Source organism: Rattus norvegicus, unplaced genomic scaffold (genome assembly GCF_036323735.1).
Source record: "Rattus norvegicus strain BN/NHsdMcwi unplaced genomic scaffold, GRCr8 scaffold_3, whole genome shotgun sequence".
Taxonomy (NCBI): domain Eukaryota; kingdom Metazoa; phylum Chordata; class Mammalia; order Rodentia; family Muridae; genus Rattus; species Rattus norvegicus.
In genome coordinates, this window is record NW_026947415.1 from 12,794 (window position 1) to 29,010 (window position 16,217).

Genomic DNA, 16,217 nt, shown 5'->3' on the forward strand with positions numbered 1-16,217 from the left:
GGAATTTTCACATGGATTATGTACACCTAGGTCAAGAATGTAGAATCCACAAATGGCAATTCCAAACACCTCCCTCTTGTTCTTATGAACCTATTGAAGTTGAAGTTTCCCTGGACATCAAGCCATTCCTCTCCCTGCACATCCTCCTGAATTTTATGTTTGTCCTGAAGTAACAACCATGGTAAAACCTCGAAAACCTTCACGTCTGGCCCTAGAGGAACAGGAAGTTAGATATTAAAGAACTGATGTCTAATGAGACTACTGAACCATATTCTATATTTCATGTTTTCCTTAGCTTTTCTGATGTCTCGAAATTTTTGGATAAACTAAGGATTTGGAAGTTCATCATTGGAAGTAGGTACATAATATTTACATTTTTATATTCAACGTTAGGTGGGACCCTCGGGTTGCCAAAGTCATTGCAAAAAAACATGAAATTGGAAAACAGAATTTTTCACTTCACATTCAGGAATATATAAAGTCACCTATCAAGGAATGTACAATGAGAAACTGTAATGAAATATGAATTCAATTAAAGGATTATAGGGAAAATGCTGGCCTTTGGGAAACAGAGATAACCTAGGATATTGAACTGTATGTCACAGTAATGGACCTGGTAATAAAATTATTATCCAGAGGAATCTCTTCCACTCCATGTTCCGAGATCTTTTCTACCCATGCAAAGCTCCTGATTATCTTTTCCTTTCAGAGCATGTAACCACTAAGGAAATAAAGAGAAGTTTCTAGCTTTAAAGACATGTAGTATGAAAAGGTTTCCATTGTTTCACAGGAGACAAACCTTGCAAGGGCACCCTCGAATCTGGTCATTGAAAGGAAAACACTTTAGCAGGTAGGCCATGGCAATTCTCAGTGACATCACCATTAGGCCTATCTAAAAAAATCTGTTGTATCCTGGAGATCCCTAGTTTCTTCTGTGATGAAACAAGTGTTGTCCTGACAGAAGTTGCCTCTCCAGTAGTCCTTCAGTACCTCTAGGGTTTACTATTTGGCCTCTAATTCAGCATAAACAGCCTTTGGGAAGGAGAAAAAAGAGGATGAAGTGATCAAAGATGGGAAGAAGGAAGCTGGCCTTCTGCTTTGTTATAAAAAAAAAGAAATATGTGGTCCATGGGAAATCTCAGTCATTTCTGGGTAGTGGTTGAGAAGGTTTGCTGAAAAGATAGTATTGATTGGAGCCTTCCAAATATGGTAATCAGGAGATGGGAGCCTCTCAGATGCATCTGGACTTCCCTGCTAGTTATGGTTCCTGGAAGTCGGAGAATTTATATCATTCATGTCTTTTTTCCAAAGCCAAGTGTTGGGAAGGGCACAGTTTTCTTTAAAGCTGATGGTTTTGGTCCTAAGGAAGAAGGGAAAGACAAGTATTGTGTCCTCAGCTCAGAGTAAATTACTCCGTGCTTTGGATTCCTAGAGTGCAGATTGTGTCTGACACTGATATCTGGGAGAGAAAATTGCTTCTATTTGAGATTTCACCATCTTCGTCTTTGAACTAGTATTACTCTGACTATCATTCCCTGACAGTGACCCTTTAGATTTCTGAGTCAAAGGGTGTAATTAATTGGCAGTTTTCTTTTCTTTTATTTCTTTCATTTTTTTCTTTTTTAGCAAAATATATAGCTTTTTTAAATTTGATATTTCTATATTTACATTACAAATGTTATTCCTTTTCCAATTTCCTGTCTCTAAGATCCCTAACCAGTCCACCTCCCATTCTACTATAATCCCCTTACTACCCCTTTGCATTCCCATGAACTGTGAATCAAATATAGGGAGGACCAAGAGCTTCTACTTCTGTTGGTTCCCAAGAAGGCCATCTGGTACTAAATATGCAGTAGGAGCCATAGGTATGTCCATGTACATTCGTTGAATATTGGTCTAGTACTAGAAAGCTCTGGTTCATTGACATTGTTTTTCTTATGGGTTTGCAAACCCCTTTACCTCTTGTAATCCTTTCTCAAAAGTTATCAACAAGAGTTCCATTTACAAGTAACTGGTTTGCCACAAGCATTCACTTATGTAATTGACATATTCTAGCTGTGTTTCTCAGGAAATGTCTATATCCTCTTCCTGGCAGAATGCACTTCTTAACTTCAACAATCTTATCTTATTTTGGTGGCAGATCTATCTATCTATCTATCTATCTATCTATCTATCTATCTATCTATCTATCTATCTATCATATATATATTGGCTCCTATGTGAGGTTAGATGGAATTTACCATTGATTCTGCGCATCTAGAACAAGAATGTAGAATCTACAGATGCAAAGGTCCCTCCTGTCCTTATGAACTTATTGAAATTGAGGTTTCAGTTGAACTCAAAACATTTCTTTCCCTGCCCATCCACCTAAGTCTTATGTTTGGCCTGAAAAAAGAATCATTGTAAAATATCCAAAAACCTCAAGTGTGGCCATGGGAACACAAGAAGGAAGATATTGCAGAAATGATATCAAATGGGAATAGAGAAACAAATTGTATAGTACATGTTGTCTTTGATTTACTGATGTATGATAATTTTTGGATAAAATAAGAATTTGGAGTTTATCATTTGAAGTAGGTACAAAATATTTACACTGTTCTCTGCACTCTATACTTCGGCCCTCTTTTTTGCCAAAATCATTACAAAAATGCAATTGTAAAAGAGAATTTTTGAGTACACTTTCAGGAATGAATACAAAGTGCCCTATCTAGGAATGAAGAATTAGAAAATGAAATACAATATTCACTCAATTAAAGGTCTGTATGGAAAATAATGGCCTTTGGGAAACAGAGAAAAACTAGGAAATTGAACTGTATGTCACAGGAATGGACCAGGGAGCAAAATTATTATCATGAAGAATCTCCTCCACTCCATCTTCCTAGATCTTTTCTACCCATGCCAAGTCCCGATTAATTTTGTCCATTAAGACCATGTAAACACTAATGCAGCAAAGAGAAGTCTCTAGCGTTAGAGAGATGGAGTACAAAAGGTTTCCACTGTGTCATAGGAGACTCTCCTAGAAAGGGCACCGTCAAATCTGGTCAATGTAAGGAAATCTGTTTAGCAGGTAGTCCATGGCAGTTCTCAGTGACATCATCCTTAGTACCCCCGTAATATATCTCTTGTATCCTTGAGAGCCCTATCTTCTTCTATGTTGTCACAAGTGTTGTCCTGACAGCAACTGCCTCTCAGATATTCATTCCATATATCTATGGTTTACTAATTGGCCTATAATTCAGTGTAAAGAGCCATTTTGGAGGGAGGACAAATAGGATGAAGATATCAGAGATGGGGAGAAGAAAGCTGACCTTCTGTCTTGGTACAAAAAAGGTCCTTGGGAAAGCTCTCTGAGTCCTTAGTAGGTGTTGAGTTGTTTCATGAAGAGATTGTCTTGATCTCAGCCGTCTACAAATGGGAATTAGGAGCTGGGGTCCTCTCAGAAGCATCTGGACTTCCTGCTCTTACAGTTCCTGGAAATCAGAGAGTTTATATCATTAATTTCTTTATCCCAAAACCCAAGTTTGGGAAGGTCACAGTTGTTTTCCTGACAGCTCATGGCTTTTATTCTTTTTGCCCAGAAGAAAAATGTCCTAAGGAAGAAGTGAAAGACAAGTACTATGTCCTCATCTCAGGGTAAACTCCTCCACGCTTTGGATTCCTATAGTTCAGTTTGTGTCTGACACTGATATCTGGGAGAGAGAAGTGCTTCTAGTCGACTCTTAATCATATCAGTCTTTTCACCATTATTATTCTGATTACCATTCCCTGACAGTTACTCATTATATTTCTGAAACAATAGGTGAGAATGGCTAGCAGTTTCTTTTTTCATTTCTTCCATTTTTTTAGTATATTTTTGCTTATTTTATTGGCTATTTCTATATTTACATTTCAAATGCTATTTTCTTTCCAAATTTCCTCTCCATAAGGTCGTAACTGGACCGACTCCCCTTCTTTTACAACCCTCCTTACTGCACCTTGACATTTCCTTGAACTGGGAACCAAACCTGAGAAGGACCAAGGGCTTCTACATCCATTGGTGCCCAAGGAATCCATCCTCTGCCACATATGCTGTTGGAGCCATAGGACTTTCCATGGACAGATTTTGAATATTGGTTTAGTGTCAGAAAGCTCTGGTTTGTTGGAATAGTTGTTTTTATGGGGTTGAAAGTCCCTTCAGCTCTTGTAATCCTTTCTAAATATCTACCAAGAAGAGACATGCTTTCTGTTCACCAGTTTACCACTAACATTCACTTCTGTATTTAACATGCTCTAACTATGACTCTCTGGAAAGATCTTTCTCCAGTTCTTGGCAGCATGCACCTCTTAGCTTCATCAATCTTATGTAATTTTGGTGTCTCCTAAACCTATGAGGTTTGGTGGAATTTTAACATGGATTATGCACAACTGGGTCAAGAATGTAGAATCCACAAATGACAATGCCAAATAGATGCCATTCTCTACTTATGAAACTATTGAAGTTAAGTTTTCCCTGGACCTCAAGACATTCCTCTCACTGTCCATCCTCCTGAACCTTATGTTTGGCCTGAACAAAGAATCAGGTTAAAAAACCCTCAACCCTCATGTCAGAACCTTGGAAATAAGGAAGGGAGATATTAGAGAACTGATTATCTTTTGGGACTACAGAACCACATTCTAGAGTTGATATTGTCCTTTGCTTTACTGATGTCTGTGATTATTGGATAAAATAAGGATTTGGGAGTTTATCATTTGAAGTAGGTTCACAATATTTACACTGTTATATTCACTTTATCATTGGGCCAAAATCATTGCAAAAAATGGAATTTTAAAACAGAATTTTTGAGTAAACATTCAGGAATATTTATAAAGTTCCCTATCAAGGAATGTACAATAAGAAATTGAAACACAATATTCATTCAATTAAAGGTCTGTAGGGAGAATACTGGCCTTTGGGAAACAGAGAATACCTACAAAATTTTTATGTATTTCACAGGAATGAACCTGGGAAAAAATTATTATCTAGAAGAATCTCCTGCACTCCATTTTCTTAAATCGTTTATACACATGCCAAACCCATGGCTAACTTTCCCCATTCAAAGCATGTAACCACTAATGAAGAAAAGAGATTTCAACAGTTTTAGAATGATGGACTATGTAAAGGTTTCCACTGTGTCACAGGAGACGTACCTGGAAAGGGCACTCAAAATCTGGTCAATGTAGGGAAATCTGTTTAGCAGGTAGGACATTGCAGTTCACAGTGACATCATGATTTGGCCCTACTGCAAGTATCTCTTGTAACCTGGACTCCCTAGCTGCTTCTGTGACATCACAAGTGTTGTTGTGGCTGCAACTGCCTCTCTGATATTCTTGCAGTACCTCTAGGGTTTAATAATTGACCTCTAATTCACGGTAAACAGCCATATGGGAGGGAGAACAAAGAGGATAAAGATTTCAGTGATGTGGAGAAGGAAGCTGGCCTTCTATCTTTGTATAAAAAAAGGAAGATGTACATCATCCTTGGGATAGCTCAGAGTCCTTAGTAGGGATTGAGTGGGATCTCTGAAGAGTTAGGCTTGATGTGAATCTTCCACATATGGGAATCAGGAGCTGGGAGCCTTTCAGAAGCATCTGGACTTACCTGTTCATATCATTCCTGGAAGTCAAAGAGTTTATATCATTATTTTTTTTTATTCCAAAGCCAAGTGATGGGCAGGGCACAGTTGTTTTGCTGAGATCTCATAGCCTTATTCTTTTTGTCAAGAAGAAAATGGTCCTAAGGAAGAAGGGAAAGACAAGTATTGAGTCCTCGCCTCAGAGTAAATTCCACCATGCTCTGGATGCCTATAGTGCAGTTTTTGTCTGATACTGATATCTGGGAGAGAGAAGTGTTTCTAGTTGAGTCTTCATCATCTCAGTCTTTCCATTAGTATTACTCTGACTATCATTCCATGAAAATGACTTTTACATTTCTGAGTCAATAGCTGTGAATACTTCGCAGTGTTCTTTTCTTAAATTTCTTTATTTCTTTTTATTTTTTTAGCAAATTTTATTCCTGTTTTAATTGGGTATTTCTATATTTGAAATGTTATTTCCTTTCCCTATTACCTGCACATATGATCCCTAACCGGCCCCACTCCTCTTTTTCTATAACTCCCCTACTGTCCGTTTTCAATTCACTGATTTGCCTCTAGAATTCACTTCTTTATTTGATATGCTCTAGCTGTGTCTCACAGGAAAGATCTCTATACAGTCCCTGGCACAATGCACTTCTTAGCTCCATCAATCTTATCTAGTTTTGGTGACTGATGTGTATATATTTTTGCCACATGTACGGCCTGCTCTGAATGGGATTTCCTCAGTCTCTGCTCGAAATTCATAGATATTATTGTGTCCACCTTTTGAAAAGGATTAAAGCATGCACATTTTGTGTATCATTTTATTGAGCTTCCAGTTGTCTGTGAACTGCATCTTTGGTAATTTTAGCTTTTGTGCCAATATCCACTTTTGGTGATTTCATAAAATGTGTGATTTCATACCATTTTGTGATTGGGTAACCTCAATCATTATGATATCTTCTAGATCATCCCATTTGTCTTTGGCTTTCTTGAGATAATTGGTTTTAAGAGTTGAGTAGTACACAATTGTTTAGATGTACTACATTTTCTGTATTCATTCCTCTGATGAATGCCATTACGGATTCTTCTAGCTCTTGGGTATTATACATAAGGCAGCTCCCAGAAATGAACCCACACACCTATGGGCACTTTACTTTTGACAAAGGAGCCAAAACCATTCAATGGAAAAAAGAGCATTTTCAGGAAATGGTGCTGGTTCAACTGGAGGTCAGCATGTAGAAGAGTGCAAATCGTTCCATGCTTATCACCGTGTGCAACGCTTAAGTCCAAGTGGATTAAGGACCTCCAAATCAAACCAGATACAGTCAAACTAATAGAAGAAAAACTAGGCCAGCATCTCAAACACATGGGCACTGGAAAAAATTTCCTGAACAAAACACCAATGGTTTATGCTCTAAGATCAAGAATTGACAAATGGGGTCTCATAAAACTGCAAAGCTTCTGGAAGGGAAAGGACACTGTGGTTAGGATAAAATGGCAACCAAGAGATTGGGAAAAGATATTTACCAATCCAACAACAGATAGAGGGCTTATATTAAAAAGATGCAAAAAACCCAAGAAGTTAGACAAATAACCCTATTAAAAAATGGGGTTCAGAACTAAACAAAGAATTCACAGCTGAGGAATGCCGAATGGCTGAGAAACACCTAAAGAAATGTTCAACATCTTAAGTCATAAGGGAAATGCAAATCAAAACAACCCTGAGATTTCACCTCACACCAGTGAGAATAGCTAAGATCAAAAACTCAGGTAAAAATAGATGCTGGCGAGGATGTGGAGAAAGAGGAACACTCCTCCACTATTGGTGGGAGTGCAAACTGGTACAACCATTCTGGAAATCAGTCTGGAGATTCCTAGGAAAATTTCACATTGAACTACCTGAGGATCCAGCTGTACCACTCTTCGGCATATACCCAAAAGATGCCCCAACATATAAAAAAGACACATGCTCCACTATGTTCATCACCCCCTTATTTATAATAGCCAGAAGCTGGAGAGAACCCAGATGCCCTTCAACAGAGGAATGGATACAGAAAATGTGGTACATTTACTCAATGGAGTATTACTCAGATGTCAAAAACAATGCCTTTATGAAATTCATAGACAAATGGTTGGAGCTTGAAAACATCATCCTGAGTGAGGTAACCGAATCACATAAAAACACACATGGCATGCACATGATAAGTGGCTATTAGCACAACTGCTTGAATTACCCTAGATGCATAGAACACATGGAACGCAAGATGGATGATCAAAATGCGAATGCTACACTCCTTCTTTAAAAGGTGAATAAGAATACCCTTGGCAGGGAATAGAGAGGAAAAGATTAAAACAGACACAGGAGGAACACCCATTCAGAGCCTGCCCTACATGTGGCCCTTACATATACAGCTACCCAATTATACAAGATGGATGAAGCAAAGAAGTGCAGGCCGACAGGAGGCGGATGTAGATCGCTCCTGAGAGACACAGCCAGAATACAGCACATACAGAGGAGAATGTCAGCAGCAAACCACTGAACTGAGAATAGGACACCCGTTGAAGGAATCAGAGAAAGAACTGGAAGAGCTTGAAGGGGCTCGAGACCCCAAAAGTACAACAATGCCAAGCAACCAGAGCTTCCAGGGACTAAGCCACTACCTAAAGACTATACATGGACTGACCCTGGACTCTGACCCCATAGGTAGCAATGAATATCCTAGTAAGAGCACCAGTGGAAGGGGAAGCCCTGGGTCCTGCTAAGACTGAACCCCCAGTGAATATGATTGTTGTGGGGAGGGCGGCAATGGGGTGAGGATGGAGAGTGGAACACCCATATAGAAGGGGAGGGGAGGAGTTAGGTGAATGTTGGCCCGGAAACCAGGAAAGGGAATAACACTGGAAATGTAAATAAGAAATACTCAAGTTAATAAAAAAAAAGAAGGGTTGGGGATTTAGCTCAGTGGTAGAGCACTTGCCTAGGAAGCGCAAGGTCCTGGGTTCGGTCCCCAGCTCCGGAAAAAAAAAAAAATAAAAAAAAGAAAAGAAAAGAAATGGCATGCTAAAAAAAAGAAGTTAAAAACATATATGATATTTTTTAAAAGGCATTTTTTTCCATCCACTCTATGTTGGGAAGCCAAATAAGCTGGTTTTTCTTTGTTTTTATTTTGATAACTGTCACTGAATCTCCTTTGTCAAATAAATAAGTTTATTTTTCTTCTGCTTGCATCCTGTCTGACCTTCCGATTGCTTTTAGCAACAGACCTCAGAACAGATGAAGCTAACGGGGGTAGAGACATTACAGTTGTTGTCCTGCTTTGTACCCGAGGCTGTCAGAAAGTGTTCAGTAGTTTAAGGTGCTAAGTCCTGGAATGGCTTGTTGTATAACATATAGCTTTAAGTCTTGTTAGGATAAAAGTCTTCAAGAGCTTGGTAGGACTTACTTCTAAAGTATATACTAATAAGTATTAATAAAAATAGTAAAAATAGCAATAAACAATAATAAGAATAGGTGACTGGGATTTTTAATGAAAGGAATAATGGCAATTTTATTGACCAAACTTTTAAGATAGAAAAGGTTTCTTAAACATTCTGCAGAGGAAGACAAAATTCTCAAAGGAGCATGCTGAATGTGGTAGTTTAATGTCTTTTCCTAGCAAGAATTCATAGGCAAATAAAAGCTAAGGAAAGAACTGTTGAGTGTGATTTTATGCAGAAAAGGAGTAAACCTGCATGTTTTTCACATGGAAGGATGGGCTGTGTCATATACCATCATTGCTTATACATGGGAAGTATAGTCTCAGCTTTCAAATGTAGTTGTGTGACTTGATATGGATGGTAAATGCTGAAGGATGTGATAGGTTGTTGAGTCCAGGACAATGATGTAAGGGATAACACAGGGGTCATGCATTTTTTTTCCTTCTTGTCTCACTCTTCTGTTGTTACAATTGCCATGAATGATCTCATCATTCAGGGGACTGGAGTGAACAAAATGATTTTGAGGAGCATGGGAGCAGATTCTTCAAAGATCATGTAGAATATGAAAGCTGAATGCTGATATCTAATGCTATTAGATTTGTGAATTTGCTTCTTTGTTGTCATTGTAGACAACATAAACAATGTGGATGTACCAAAAGTGAAATAATAATGGAACGTTTATATGTTAATATTATGAATATTTCGTATCATTTATTTTCTCCCCCTCCATCACTTTTTACAATAAACTAAATGTACTCAAAAAAAAAAAAAGAAGGCCATAAGCGGTAAGCAGAAGAGTAAATCTGAATAATAATAAAGTCTGTTAAAACAAACATGAAAAGGGCTAGAAGCGAGCAAGCAACCCATGGAGAAAGACCAATATACCTCTTGAAAATAAAGTGAACATTGGAAAATAAGTGCTGTAATTGGAAGTAAAAGGTACAGAAAGTCCTACAGTTAGGACAGTGATGGCACCCAGGCTACTGTACTCCAAGAATCTATAGTAAAACCTAAAATTGTGACAAAGCAATCGATTTCATAATGGTCACTGGATCTACATATTCAGTCTTCAATAATGTACTGTGACAATTACCTGGTCAAAAGGTACCATTCACGGTAGCAAAAGGAAAACTCCCTTAATGTCTCTGAAGCAGCAAACATGCCATTGACATAGGCAAGGGGATAATAACTCACCTGTTATTAATCATGTCTGATTGCCCCCCCTTCTTCCTGTTTCCTTCTGGCAAGAGGCCTCTTGCATAAACAGAAAGCAAGCATCATCTTTTTGAAAAATTAGACACAGTTCGACTTACATATACTAAAAAAGTTAACCTTTTTTCTGTTTACCAAAAGAATATCTTCTTTGTGAAAGTCCTGAAACGTATTAAAAAGATAGTTGGACTAAAACTCACACTTGTAGTTTCAGATTAGTAGTGAAGAATCCTAGGTATATTGGGAGAATCTATCTTCCCATACTTGTCCCTAAAACATAATCCCATAATTATTCAACTAACCAGATCATTTGTGCATATGTAGATTAAATAATGCACACTCTGGAAGCAAAGGGAGAGATACAGTCTATATTACCAACTGAAAGAGATGGGCATCCTGATATCCTCACAGTCTCACTGGAGTTGTTGTCATTACTTGAGAAGAAACTGGGCTATTTATCATATGAACTATCCAAGATATGAGGGACTGGCAATAGAGGGTAGAGACTACCAACCCCATAGTTCCGACTCATATACACTCAGAAGTCTGAATCTCCAGTAAAGTATGTAGATTTTCTTGTTCTTGGAAGATGTATTCTTCAGGTGCTTTTTGCAAAGGAGATAAAATTAACATTTGAATGACCATTTCAGAATGAGTTAAAGTGGGCAAAAACCTTAGACCCTATTCTTTCATGGATTTCAAAATTCTTCAGTCCTGTCTGTTGATGGCCTCAGAAGTTTCACAGGTTGACACCCTTACAACAGAGAGATAACCTCCTCCTCTCTCCTGAAGCTCAAAATAATTGAACAAGGGACACTGAGGCACTGGTCCAAGAGTTATAATCACTTAGCTAGCAAGGGTGAGCTAGGAATGTTCACATTTCTATATTAGGAGGACAACAATATTGGCAAAAATCTGGGGGAGGCAAAAGGAACCTGTATCATAGAATGGTTGCTGTAATCCCACTGTTCTCAACTCCGGAGGTACTAGACAGGTTTGAGAGATTATTTGTGTGTGTGGGTATTGCTCTGCCTGGATACCAGGGTTTTGGAGAAACAGCAAATCCTAGATACCCCAGAACACATGGGGATACTAGAACCTAATCTGCGTGGAGACAGATGGTATGGAGTTTGATACTTGATAGTTCATTGTGGTTTAAGTCCTAGAATTTCAAGGTTCCTCAGAATGTTTTCATCTTTTTTTTTCACAAAACACATGAAAAGACACTGCATGAAGGATTTACATGAACATTTTAGGGCCATGAAAACACCTTGTGTGCATCTCTCTAAACAACTGGACCTTGTAGCCTCAGGAATGATCACTTGTCTAAAGGCTATATTAGCTGCCCCTCTTCTGTGAAAGAAGCAAGGTAGTTAATTCTGTGTCAGCATTTTATACTCCTATCAGACAAGAGAGTTGAAGCCTTTCTACAAGGAACACCACAATCTGGCTTCTATTATTTTTCTCATCTATATTAACTGGATTATTCCTTATTTACATTTCGATTGCTATTCCCCTTCCTGGTTTCCGGGCTAACATCCCCCAACCCCTCCCCCTCCCTTTCTATATTTGTGTTCCCCTTGCCAACCTACCCCCATTACCACCCTCCCCCCAATAATAACACTCACTGGGGGTTCAGTCTTGGCAGGATCAAGGGCTTTCCCTTCCACTGGTGCTCTTACTAGGCTATTCATTGTCCCTATGAGTTTGAAGCCAGGGTCAGTCCAAGTATAATCTTTAGGTATTGGCTTAGTCCCTGGGAGCTCTAGTTGTTTGGCATTGTTGTTCATATGGGGTCTTGAGCCCATTCCAGCTCTTTCAGTGCTTTCTCTGATTCCTTCAACTGGGGCCCCGTTTTCAGTTCAGTGGTTTGCTGCTGGCAGTCGCCTATGCATTTCCTGTATTCTGGCTGTGTCTCTCAGGAGAGATCTATATCCAGTTCCTGTCAGCCTGCACTTCTTTGCTGCTTCATCCATCTTATCTAGTTTGGTGGCTGTATATATATGGGCCACATGTGGGGCAGGCACTGAATGGGTGTTCCTTCTGCCCCTGTTTTAAAATTTGCCTCCCTATTTTCTCCCAAGTGTATTCATGAGACCCTGGCTTCTATATGTCCCTGTTGCACACTTACAGATACTATTCCTGCACCATCCTGGAGTGTAGTAAAGAAGACCCACTTGACATAAATCCTGTTACCCTGTTGTGTGGTGTAGACCCACAGATGCTCATCACTGACTGTCCCAGGTAACAACAATGGTCCAATTTATCTAGACAGACCTAATGGATTACTGCAAAACCCCATCCCAAGAAAGATACTAATGCAATAGTCAGCACAGTTGGTAGTATTTTCATTAAACATTGAGCAAGGTATCGAGTAGCTTCAATAGTTACTGTTATTGAAATTATTTCATGGAAGCCTTAGGGCCAGGTACTTAGGCCCAGAGAAGAGAACTGATTTATCACTCTGACTCAGGATGTCAAATAAGGAAAGGGGAAACCTGTCATCTTGTACATCCACAGACATTATGCTTTGGATACTCCACATGTCTTTTTTATAATACAGAGACAAAATTGTCCTTTTTGCTGAGTAAAGGACATTAAGAATATAGAGAAAGTCTTGGCTCTCCAAGAGAATATTTGGATTCCCCTATGATCTGCTAGGCTTACTACTATGGACATCAAAGAGATGTCTGCCTTGTGACTAAAGGTAACAAGATCACTGACCTGGATTCCCAACAAGTGTCCCTAAAACCCATGATCATACTGACCTGCTACCTGAGACTTCACAGTATAAATAAGATGTGAGCATGCAAAAGAATCAAATGGCTACCTTGAATCACAGGTTGGTAGTGAACAGGAGAAGGAAAGATCATTCTTTCAGAAACAATTGGCAGTTTTCTGGTAATTCAGCTTGACCAGGCTACCTGTCTTGGGTCCACAGAACTCTATGAATTGCCAGTAACAATGTATATTATAACTACCTACATTGAACGGCATGGCAGGATATGTCAAAGACAGACGTCAGGTTTATATTGTACATTAAATAATCTAGAACATTACAAAATTAATGTATATCATACATTAATATATATTCCCCTATCATATAAAAATGTAATTTAAATTAATGAATTAAGACATAAAACCCAACTTTAACTTCATTGCATATTAACATGAATATTCTCAAATACATTAAAATAATGATTTATGGACATATTTGTGTTATCAGACATACACCATAAAAGTCATAAACCTTTCTCTTCAATAATACTATTACCTACCCCAATTGGTTTCTATTTCTACCATTCTCTGCAAAATCAACAACCTGCCCACTAGTCCCCCTCTTCTCGCTCAGGGCCCATACAACATGGGGGTGAATAACGTGAAACTTTACCAGGCATCTGGTTCTTAATTCAGGCCATTTACTGCTTTACCATCCATACATTCCCCTGAATAAGACATCTCTATGGTCTAATTAATGAATGATCATCACAACTGCGATGTCATACATTTAGTATTTTTTTTTCGGCTGCCTTCAGTCAACATACCTGCTCAAGATGTTTTGCAGGTAGGCCATGGCAGGTCTCAGTGACATCATCATTAGGACCTCTTGGAAAAATCTCTTGTATCCTGGAGGGCTCTAGCTTCTTCTGTGATGTTACAGGTGTTGTCGTGAAAGCAACTGCCTCTCAGATATTCATTCATTACCTCTAGGGTTTACTAAATGGCCTTTGATTCAGAGCAAACAGCCATTTGGGAGGGAGAAGAAAGAGGATGAAGATATCAGAGATGGGGAGAAGAAGCTGGCCTTCTACCTTGGTATAAAAAAAATGAAGAAATATCTTGTCCATGGTAAAGCTCAGTGAATCTTGTGTAGGGTTTAGTTGGTTTGATGAAAAGATAACATTGATCAGAGCCTTCCTCATATGGGAATCAGGAGCTGGGAGCCTCTCAGCAGCTGGACTTCCCTGCTTGTTATGGTTCCTGGATGTCAGAGAGTTTATAACATTAACTTGTTTATCCCAAATCTGAGTGTTGGGAAGGGTACAATAGTTTTCTTGAGAACTCATGGCTTTTGTTCTTTTTGCCCAGAAGAAAATGTCCTAAGGAATAATGGAAATATAAGCATTGTGTCCTAAGCTCGGTATAAAGTGCTCCATGCTTTGGATTCCTATAGTACAGTTTGTGTCTGACACTGATATCTGGGAGAGAGAAGTGCTTCTAGTTGAGACTTCACCATCTCAGTCTTTCACTAGTATTACTCTACTACCCTTCCCTGATAGTGATCCTCTAGATTTCCGAGTTAATGGATGTGATTATCTGGCAGTTCTCTTTTCTTCAATTTCTTCCATTTTTTTTATTTTTTAGCAAATTTTATTGCTTTTTTAACTGGATGTTTCTATATTTACATTTAAAATGTTTTTTCCCTTTCCCAGTTTCCTGCCCATAAGATCCCTACCCGTTCCCTTCCCCTAATCCCCCTTAAGTCCTTCCTTTAATCCCCCTTAACTCCACTTGGCATGCCCTTGAACTAGGAGAGAATCCTAGGGAGGACCAAGGGCTTCTCCTTCCATTGGTGCACAACAAGGCCATCCTCAGCCACATATGCAGTTGTAACCATAGATCTGACAATGCACATTCTTTGAATATTGGTCTAGTACCAGAAAGATCTAGTTTTTTGGCATTGTTGTTTTCATGGTGTTGAAAGCACCTTCAGCTCTTGTAATCCTTTTTCAAAATCTTCCAACAAGAGGTCTGTTTTCAGTACACTGTTTGCCACTAGCATTCTTGTATATAGTTGACCGGCTCTAGATATGTCTTTCAGGAAATATCTACATCTGGTTCCTGGCAGAATGCACTTCTTAGCTTCATTAATCTTCTCTATTTTTGGTGGCATATATATATATATATATATATATATATATATATATATATACATATACATATACACAAACACACTTTTGGTTTCTCCTACAACTATGAGGGTAGGTGGAATGTTAACATGGATTCTGCATAACTTTGTCAAGAATGTAGAATCCACAAATGACAATGCCAAATAGACTACCTCCTGTTCTTATGAACCTATTGAACTTGAGGTTTCACTGGACCTCAAGCCATTCCTCTCCCTGTACATCCTCCTGTATCTTATGTTTGGCCTGAAGTAAGATCATGGTAGAACATCCAAAACCCTCAAGTCTGGCCATGGGAACACAGGAAGATATATTTTTGAGAACTGATATCTAATGGGACTTCAGAACCACATTCTGTAGTCCATGTTGTCCTTTGCTTTACTGATGTCTGAAAAATTTTGGATAAAATGAGGATTTGGGAGTTTATCATTTGAAGTAGATACACAATTTTAAACTTATATTCACTCTAAAGCTGGGCCTTCTTTGAAGCCAAAATCATTGCAAAAAATTGAACTGGAAAACAGAATTTTTGAATACACATTCAGGAATATATGTAAAGTCCACTATCAAGGAATGTACAGTAAGAAAATGTAATACAATATTCTTTCAATTAAAGGTCTGTTGGGAGAATACTGCCCTTTGAGAAACAGAAAACCCCTAGGAAATTGAATTGTCTTTCACAGGAATGGTCCAGTGAATAAAATTATTATCCAGAAGATTCTCCTCCACTCCAAGTTCCTAGTTCTTTTCTACCCATGCCAAGCCCCTAACTAATTTTCACCATTCAGAGCATGTAACCACTAATGATGCAAAGAGAGGTCTCTTTCTTTATGGAGATGGAGTATGTAAAGATTTCCACTGTTTCAAACGACACACTCCTGGAAAAGACACCCTCTAATCTTGGCAATGTAAGGAAAGCTGCTCAGCAGTAGGCCATGGCAATTCTCAGTTACATCATAATTAGGCCCTCCCTGAAAAATCACTTGTGTCCTGGAGAGCCCTACCTTCTCCTGTGATGTCACAAGTT

The 16,217-nt window shown here is 38.7% G+C and overlaps 1 long non-coding RNA gene across 1 annotated transcript; it reads right to left on the reverse strand.

Annotated features, from left to right (window-relative positions):
* Positions 1–502: 502 nt before the first annotated feature.
* On the reverse strand, positions 503–7,806 carry LOC134484816 (uncharacterized). The gene is made up of 3 exons (XR_010062646.1): positions 5,618–7,806; positions 3,309–3,470; positions 503–1,360 (listed from the first exon to the last, which is right to left on the reverse strand). It is a non-coding gene; the product is annotated as an uncharacterized LOC134484816 (long non-coding RNA).
* Positions 7,807–16,217: the final 8,411 nt, after the last annotated feature.